The sequence below is a fragment of the Fukomys damarensis genome, unplaced genomic scaffold (assembly GCF_012274545.1).
Source record: "Fukomys damarensis isolate Sample0158 unplaced genomic scaffold, DMR_v1.0_HiC HiC_scaffold_34, whole genome shotgun sequence".
Taxonomy (NCBI): Eukaryota; Metazoa; Chordata; class Mammalia; order Rodentia; family Bathyergidae; genus Fukomys; species Fukomys damarensis.
Window position 1 is genome coordinate 18,862,811 of NW_022900946.1, and position 8,887 is coordinate 18,871,697.

General features: G+C 47.5%; 1 protein-coding gene across 7 annotated transcripts in view; it reads left to right on the plus strand.

Annotated features, from left to right (window-relative positions):
* Positions 1–1,754: 1,754 nt before the first annotated feature.
* The window catches only part of Cdip1 (cell death inducing p53 target 1), a 20,189-nt gene continuing 13,056 nt past the window's right edge, over positions 1,755–8,887 (plus strand). For 2 of the 7 annotated variants that reach the window (XM_010644101.3, XM_010644100.3), the window contains exon 1: positions 2,082–2,228. The gene's annotated coding sequence lies outside the window, so the exon portion shown is untranslated. Of the gene's footprint in view, positions 1,848–2,078; positions 2,229–8,887 lie in introns of those variants that run through there. The other 5 variants (XM_010644105.3, XM_033758758.1, XM_010644103.3 and 2 more) reach the window with 5 other exon arrangements.

Genomic DNA, 8,887 nt, shown 5'->3' on the forward strand with positions numbered 1-8,887 from the left:
AGTTCACAGTTTGCAGAGTTTCCATTCCATGATTGGCTGGCTCTAAGGCAGCGTGGCACATGGAAGAGTGGCATCACACAGGGGACGCAATTCATTGCAGACAGAAGACAGAAAAAGCAAGCAGGGGATGATCCCAGCTTTCTTTCTTTTCTTTCTTTATTTATTTATTTTTTTGCTATTTCTATTCCTTATATCTTATCCAGGCTACTTAGGGCGGGTAGCACTCACATCCTTAATGCTAGTGCCCTTGAGCCTATCACTGTACCATGAATCAATCCCAGAGTCTCACACTCTCGATTCAGCCACCTCTGAAAAAGCTCCACCTATGACTGCAAGAAGCGTGACGCTTTGGGGGCTCTTACGGACCACATGAGTGACAAAAACATGAAGTATGCTGGGTGTGGTCGTGCATACCTGTAATCCACCACTCAGGAGGCTGAGGCAGGAGTTCAAGACCGTGAGTTCAAGGCCCGCTTGAACTACTAGTGAGACCCTGTCTCAAAAATAAAATAAATGTTAATCACTCATGTTTCTGATAGAATCGTTTAGCATTCAAAATTGAAGACTTCACAATACCAAGAACTGGCACGTACATGAACAGAAGAACCCTCATGTGCTGATGGAGAGAACTTGTCTGGAAAACTGGCAGGGCCTACAAAGTAGAACAAATGCATACTCTCTGACCCAGCCCCTGAACCCCTAGAAGGGAACCCAACAGAAATATTCGCAGGCCATGTATTTAAGTGTCTCTGATAGTACTGAATTTGGCAGTGTTTGTGACAACAGCCAAAAATCCTCACATGGGATCACGCAGATGCCCACAAACAGCAAGACTGACAAACCGTGACATATTCTCACAATAGACTATGATACAGCAATGAGGACAAACATCAACAACTATATGTTGTCATACAGATGACTTTCACAGCTACAAAACTGGGCGGGAGAAGCCACATCTGAACAAGTTCACACTTCATGAATCCACTGCTGTAAAAAGTACAAAAACAGAGAAACTAATCATTGGTGTCAGATGTCAGGAGAGTGGTTACCCTAAGGTGAACTCAGCGGAAGTGAGAATGAAGCAGAGCTGCCATGGTGTGATCAATGTGTGACAATTCATAAAGCCATATGCCTCTTCTTTGAGTTTTTTGAGACAGGGTCTCACGTTATAGTCTGGCCCCGAACTCACTATGTAGCCCAGGTTGGTCTCGAACTCACAGGGATCCTCCTGCCTCAGCCTCCCGAGTGCTGGGATTACAGACGTGCGAGTGCTGGGATTACAGACGTGCGCCACCACGCCCGGCTATTTTTTTGTTTTTTGGTTTTTTTAGACAGTCTCACTAAGTAGTTCAGGCTGGCCTTGAACTCACTATGTAGCCTGGCCTCAAACTCTTGGCAACCCTCCTGCCTCAGCCTCCCGAGTGCTGGGATTACTGGTGTGCACCACTACGCCTGGCAGGTAGGTAAATGCTTTTTAACTGAATAAACATTTGTAGAACAAATGGAGAAGGAGCCCAGGAGCGAAGAAGGCGCGCGTTCCTTGGACCCTTGCCTAACAGCCGTCAGGGGCGGGAGGGGCGGAAGAAGGGGACCTCACCGGACCCTTTTCTGGCTCTCCTGCCTTCCACTCAGCAAATACGCCACAGTATCCCCATGTGCTTGAGTCTAACGCGATTTAGTCCCCGGCGACGTCACCTAGATCGTCACGTGTCATACCGGGCCACGCCTCCTCGCCGCGACGCCAGGGTCCTGGGCCTTTTTCCAAAGCTTACCCGCCTCCTCTGACGGGACGCGACGGCAGTCGCTTCGGCTGCTACGCCCGCCGCGGCTGAGCAGGTGCGGGGACGGTGAGTCGCCTCTGCGCTCTCGGGGATGGCTTCTCGTAGGAACCCCCTCTTTCACCCCTATCGAAGGGGGGCTGGGCCTCGAGCCCCCCCTTCGGTGGGAAATGACCTCGGCCCGGGACCCCGCCCCCGCCCGCGGTTTCGCGCGGTGCATGCCGGCTTCTGTAGGCCCCTTGCCTCCGGGCTCGCTGAAGGCTTACTGGCTGAATACAAATCCTGGAGGCCTTTGGGCACGCGGGGAAACTACAAATCCCAGTGGCCTTTGGGCGCGCGGGGGCAGTGTACGTACAGAACCTCCGGGCGAGGGGTCTCCTCAGAGCTCTAGGCTGGAGCCGGGATTATCTCTGCTTCCTGCGGGCGGGTCTCCGGTGCCTGGCTTCTGAGGTAAAGAGGGTCGGGGCGGCGAGGCGGGCCCGTCCCCATCCGAGATGCTGCGGGACACAGGGTAGCCCGGGGGATTAGTGTGGTTGTGGCTCCGGGGCTGCGGCGACAGCTTCCCTGGCTCGGGTCTGGAGTCCCAGGATTATATCGGTCCCAAAGGCCCAGCCTAGAGCGCGTCCCTCTAGTGCCTCTCCAGCTTTTATGTAAGGGGAAGATTGTGTCGTTGTACCGCAGGAAATGAAGGGAAGGGAGAGGAAAGGCGAACGCTTTCTAGCTTAAAGAACGGGGGAGGGGTGGGGTGGGAAGAAGGGTCGCCGCGCCGAGTGGTCCTGCAGGTGACCTTGGCAGTCCCGAAGGAGCCAGCCGCACTCTCCCTCCCCCGCCCGGCTCCGGCTCTCCGTAGCGTGCCGATCGGGACGTGGCTCTGCGCTGCGCACCCACAGGCTGGTTGGAGAAGCGGCGGACTGACCAGGTCTCACACCATGGACGTGGGTTCCCAAGGGCCTCTCAACAGGTGTCAGGGAAGATGGAGTTGAGTGGCCGAGGATCCTCTGCGTCAGAAGGACGTGGAGCCCTTGTTAAAAAGACAGGTTCTAGGGGCTCACATCCACCCCATCAGGCTCTGAATCAGTAGTTAAGGGCTGCAGCTCAGGAATCTGTATTTAATACGCTGCGTAGATAATTCTCAGTACACTTGGGGCTAAGAAACTCTGTCGCAAAGTGAGGATAAAAGGCCCCTGAAGAGGGGGCGTTCGGTAGCATTTGTATCAGTTTTGTATGTATTTCTGGGGCCTGATGTGAGCAGGAACGTGCCTAGGCAAATAGGACTGCTTTCCTTGCTTTCCTTGGAGCTCACCAGAATTGGGTGCGAAGACGTGTGTCAGCTCTGTTTGTCCTCAGCTCTAAATGGGAAACATATTTTCAGTCACTCACCATTTCAGAAGGCCCTCCCACCCCCAGTTTTTTTCTTTTCTTTTTGTCTTCTGTCAGTATCGGGGATCGAACCCGGGACTTTGCGCTTGCGAGGCAGGCGTGGTGTCACTGAGCTAAATTCCCAGCCCTATCCCCAGATTTAATTAGGAAAAAATTTAAGTATACAGAAGAGTTGAAGGAATTTTACAATGTATGTATACCCATGGACCATTGCCTAGGATTCATACTTAACGTATCACATCTTTATCACATATCTGTCTACCTAGCAGTTCACTTTTGTGTTTATTGATGCCAAAGTAAGTTGCAGATATCACTGATTCCTTCTCAAATAGTTAAGCATGTATATCATTACCTGGAGCCTTAGAATTCTGATTTTTTTTTTTTTTTTTTTGTACTGGGGATCAAACTCAGGACCTTGTGCTTGCGAAGCAGGTGCTGGAACCACTGTGCTAAATCCCCAGCCTAGAATTCTGATTTTTAACTGACACAGGGCCTGGGTATTTGAAAGTCTGCCTCCCAGCCTTGAGGAGCTGAAGGGGTTTGAAGAGGGATGGGTCTATGGAAACAGGAAAGACTTTTACATCTGTTCTTAAAGTGATTTTAAAACAGCTGGCCGTGGTTCTAGAATCACCCTAAAAGCAGAAACACGGAATGTATGAAGAATACTTCAGGGAACAAAATTGTTTTGAAGGGGAGAGAGAATGCAACGTGTCCCAAAGGCCCCAGCAGATCATGTTGGCAATAATTAGAGTTGTCTGCTTACATGCTCTCTTGGTTCTTCATACAATGTAAGCTTGCGCAGTTTGTACCTACTGGTACCTACTGGCTTGTTGTGTTTTATTTGTTTGTTTCATGTGGGTTTTTGTTTTTGTTTTTTGAGATAGGGTTTCACTGTGTAGTTCAGGCTGGCCTTGAACTCACTGTGTAGTTCAGGCTGGCCTTGAACTCACTGTGTAGCCCAGGCTGGCTTCAAACACACAGCAATCCTCCTGCCTCAGCCTCCCAAGTGCTGGGATTATAGGCATGTGCCACAATGCCCAGCTGCTGTGTGTTTTCTGAACTCTGGAAGAACAGGCCAATGAGCACATTTGGCAAGCTCACAATACTGATGAATTTGAAGTCATAGCTTGAGTCCCTTTTAAGCCAAGGTACTTAGTTCCATAGCCACAAACACTATTCCCTCACTTGGTTTGGTTAAGAAGAAGAGAAGAGACATCCTGTGAAAAGTTCTCTCTGCCTTCATAAACACTGTTTTAAAGTTTAAGAACATATTTATTCATCCAGAACACGGTTCAGGAAGTGTGGTAAAATCATGGCACTTTATGCTGATGTCTATCCTGTATCTGAAGAATGTGCTGATAGAGGGCAGCAGACGGGGATTCTGTGGAGGACCTTCACTGTTTCTAGAGGGGAGAAAGGATGAGAGCCAGATTGGCAGTAGTGAGGGGAGATTTGTTGTCCCACAAGGGAACTTGGAATTAGCCTGCACAAAATGGAAATGTGCCCATTTTTAGACCTTACAAAAGTCTTCTGTCTCCATCTGCACCCTGTCAGGATTCTCCTAAACTCCATCTCTGTAGGAGCTAGTGGAGGCTACACTATAACATAGTATCACAGAGGAGAAAATGAGCTGGGCCAGGGACTGGCCACCTCAGGAGATGCTGGTCTGTCCGGCTCCTGAGCCTCCGAGCCTACTGTCTGCCCTTTGTCTGTGAGTCATCATCAGCGCTGTAGTGATAATGATGGGGTCCTGGGACCAGTACTACCTAGACTTTGAATCAGCAAACCACATTGGAGGCCCTTCCTTGTGACTCTGAAGCTGTGTGGACAAGTCACTTGGCCTTTCCAGAGCTTCACTCACTGCATCTGTGGTAGATGGAAAGTAGCACCCAGGCCAGATGAAGACCTATATTCACTGCAAGCACTAAAAAGGTGAGGATTCCGTGATGTCAGACAAAATAAAAATAATTAAAAACCATCTAGTACAGGGTAAAGAGGCCCAACAACATACTTTCTGTGGGAGCCAATTGTGATGTGTTTTTTGGGGTCTTTTTTTTTGTCATCTGTTCTGTATTTTGATTTGTTGGTGCTGTGAACCCCATTTGTTCTGTCCTTTGAGTGACTCAATTCTTACTGCAACAAGATGTCACAAGGTTTCAGTAAAATCTGAATATACTTTTTACATAATGTGTTCAGTAAATGTTAATTCAGTCTAAATTCAGGTCTAGTTGCAGAATTTGGCGGGTTTTTTGCAAGAAGAAAAGGATAGAGCAGGTGGGAGTGGGTAAAGAACCGTGTGAAAGTTGCCTGGAGTGGTGTTTGATAATTGTAACTCCTTATTCCTTCAGGAAGAATGTGAACAGTTGTCAGCAGTTCCATCTCACTTGAAGTACAGCAGCCTTACCAGTTGGAAACTGAAGGAATGAGATTTGTGAGCAGTGGGGGCCTTATACGTGTATGGTTCCTATTGGTCCATTTCTCAGTTGTCATCTAAGGAGTAGCACAGGCATGATTAATACATCTAATAAAGCAGCCATTTTCTAAGTGATTTGCTTGAGGCTGCCAAATAATGGCAGAGCAGGGCTGCATACCCCCCAAAACAGTGGGGGGGGGGTCAAAGGGAGAGAGGACAGAGGAAATGTGGGCTTTCCCAGTCCCACTGTGATTACTGCCCCCATGGAATTGATAATGATTTAAGATAGGATGTTTTTTGCTGTTTGGATTTGGCCAAAAACAAAGGCACATTGAGGAGGAAGATGGTCAATTTTATCTGTGGCTGTGCTGTGGCCTGGGGATTTTGGGTAGTGGGCATTTGGATTAGGAACAGCATAGGAAGTCTACTAAGCTTAACCCCAAATCTCATGGACTCATTTATTCGCTCATTTAATCAGACATGTACAGATTTGGAGAAGTGTAAGGTATAGTGTGGTGGAGCTGGAGTGGACTGTGGTAGGTCTGGGATACAGGGCAGAGCCCAGACTTTTCCTTTAAATCTTGACCATCAGATGAAATATGTGGTTTTGAGCACTTTTTGAAACAGAGTTAGAAGGACTTGCCAGCTGTCCAAAGTTTAAAGGGAAGAGAACCTGGAACCTTTTTTCAGCCATTCTGTTTGGTGACTGGGGTATCGCTTAAGAAGACCTTGTCCAGGACTGTCAACTGAGCTGTCGTGTCCACCCTCTCAGCCCATATAATTCAGGTACTGCCAGGTGCTATGGGGAAACTATCCTCAAACACTATTTCTAACCCTCAGGTACTGTAGGTCTGGCTGGCAAACTGGACCCTTGAAAACAGCTTTCAAATTCCCCTGCTTCAAGTGATTAATACTCTGGACCTGAAGTTTGCTGCCCACCATCCTGGGAGGCCCAGAAGACATCCCTGTCCTACTTCACACATCTCCCATCTTGCAGCTAGAGTACCTGAGTATATTTTACAAAATCTTTTCAAGTGTGACTTGGTTTCCCAGGTGGATCTGCAGCTTCCTGAGGATGAGGACTATGAGGTGAATGATCTAGAGCAGTGGTGGCGAACCTTTTAGAGCTTTCAATGATAATAGCCCACTGTGGCATGTGTGCCATAGGTTTGCCACTACTGTTCTAGAGGGTCCAGTGAATTGTTAGTGGAAGTAAGGGGTCATAAGCCTTGATTCTTCAAAAAGGTTGTCCCTTGGAAAAAGAAGGGTGTGTAGTGATTGCTCTTCTAAATAGAACTGGTGCATCTCAAACCTGAAGGATCCTGTCCTGCTTTGTGCCTCAAGTGACCATTTCTCAGCATTCTGTGTCCCCCAAGGGTTAGGCCTTATTTTTCATCCCCCAGTGAGGTTAAACTCAAGTTTCATGTCTGCGTCTGCCTGCCTGCTTTGCCTGGAGAGTAGCCACACCATTACCCATTTCTCTGTGACCCCAGCCAAACTGGCCAAAAAGGAACTGTACCTGCTGGAGGTGGTGGTCAAATACTCTAGGATTCCCATCTCTAGTAGTCATCTGTTTGATATCAGGGGCTTGTGAGATCTATATTAGTACAACACACAGAGTTTAGGAAGTAGAGACTTGTGAAAGACAACTTTATTTCCCCATTCCCTCTAGAAACCCCTCAGCTCGCTCAGTAAAAGTAGGCATCCTGCAATGGCCAAAGAACCTAACCCTCCCACCTTGTCCTCAGCTTCCCCACTCCTCCACCCACTGCTTAAGCTGCTTTGGCTGGGCCTTTGCAGTTAATTCTTTCTCTGGACCTTCTTCCCACAATTTGCACATGGCCCGCCTCCTCAGACTTGTACCAAAATGTTCCCTGCTTGGTGAAGCCTTCTCTGTTTAGAATTGCAGCTCCTTAGCAGTCTTCTATTTTTTGTTCTTCTATAGCACAAATTACTGTATGGTATTCTCTGTGTTTCTGTTTTATGTACCCCCCCATATAAATTATACTGGATTGCTATCCTTCCACCTTTATTGCCTAGGAAAGGGCCTGACACTTGGTGGATGCTGCTTGAATAAAATCACATACTGTTTCTGAATTTTAGCTGTCTTATTTTCCCTAATAGCTGGTTAGCTTGCAGGGCACAGGGGCTACATTGTATGCACACTGCCCTCCCTGAAATGCTGGGATGCCAGTTTGAGTGCAGAGTTATTAGGTTAGGGTCTTAAGTCAGCTGGTCAAGGAAAGATCTCATGCGGTCAAACTGCCATTTAAAGTCCTTGAATGGCCTGTGAGTTGTGAGGTATGGAAGGATGACAGCCCCAGGAGATAGCATATTCTGTGTTCTATTTCCCTTTCCAGTCCTCTATCACAGGGTAAGCCAGGGGCTGGGCAGCACTAATTCAGTTTTTTGTTTTGGATACTACAAAACCCATCTACCCTAAATAAATAGGACAGAATTCCCTGGGAGCATAAGACCCCATTCATACGAATTTTGGAGATGTGGCAAAAATAAAGGCTGACAGTGTGTGGAAAGAGTCATGATAGTTCAGGTCCTGTCTTGGCTCTGTCATCTCTGAACAGCTCAGATAGCCATGTCACTCCTCAGAGCCTGCTCCCCGTCTGTGATGATGTTTGTCCCACTTAGCAAAATCTCCAGCATTTCATGTCGCACCTCATTTAGTAGGTGCTTAGTAAACGTTTGACGCCTAAATGAATGTCAGCTGAGACTTCAGATTTAAGTCTTTTTTTTTTTTTTTGGTATAAGGGATCGAACTCAGGACCTTGCACTTGTGAGACAGGCGCAATGGCCTTAGTCATTTTATATGGTTTTCCAGCCCTGAAAGATAATCTTTAAATGTCTCATAGTGAAATCTACACATGGCCAAATATGGCAACCTCAAACATAACATGTGTTCTCAGTTTCTCAAGGAGAAAACCCCAAACAGTTCTGTCCCAACTGATGTGAGTGAACTCTTAAGATCTAGTGCCAACTTCCAGTGTAGGAATTTAAACTTCCATATACCATTTAATAAAATGCATGTTGTTTTGAGACAAGGTCTCCCTTTGTAGTGCAGGCTGGCTTGAGCTCACTATATGTAGCCCAAACTGGCCTCAAACTCAGCCATTCTCCTCCCTCAGCCTCCTGAGTGCTGAGATTATAGGTGTGCACCACCGTACCCAGTTCATATAATGCATGTAAAGCACTGATTACATTTGTTTCTAGAGGCCAGAGATGTATCTCAGTGGCACCACACCTGTCTGGCAAGTAAAAGGTCCTGAGTTCAATTCCCAGTACCAGGAAAATTTTTTTTTTT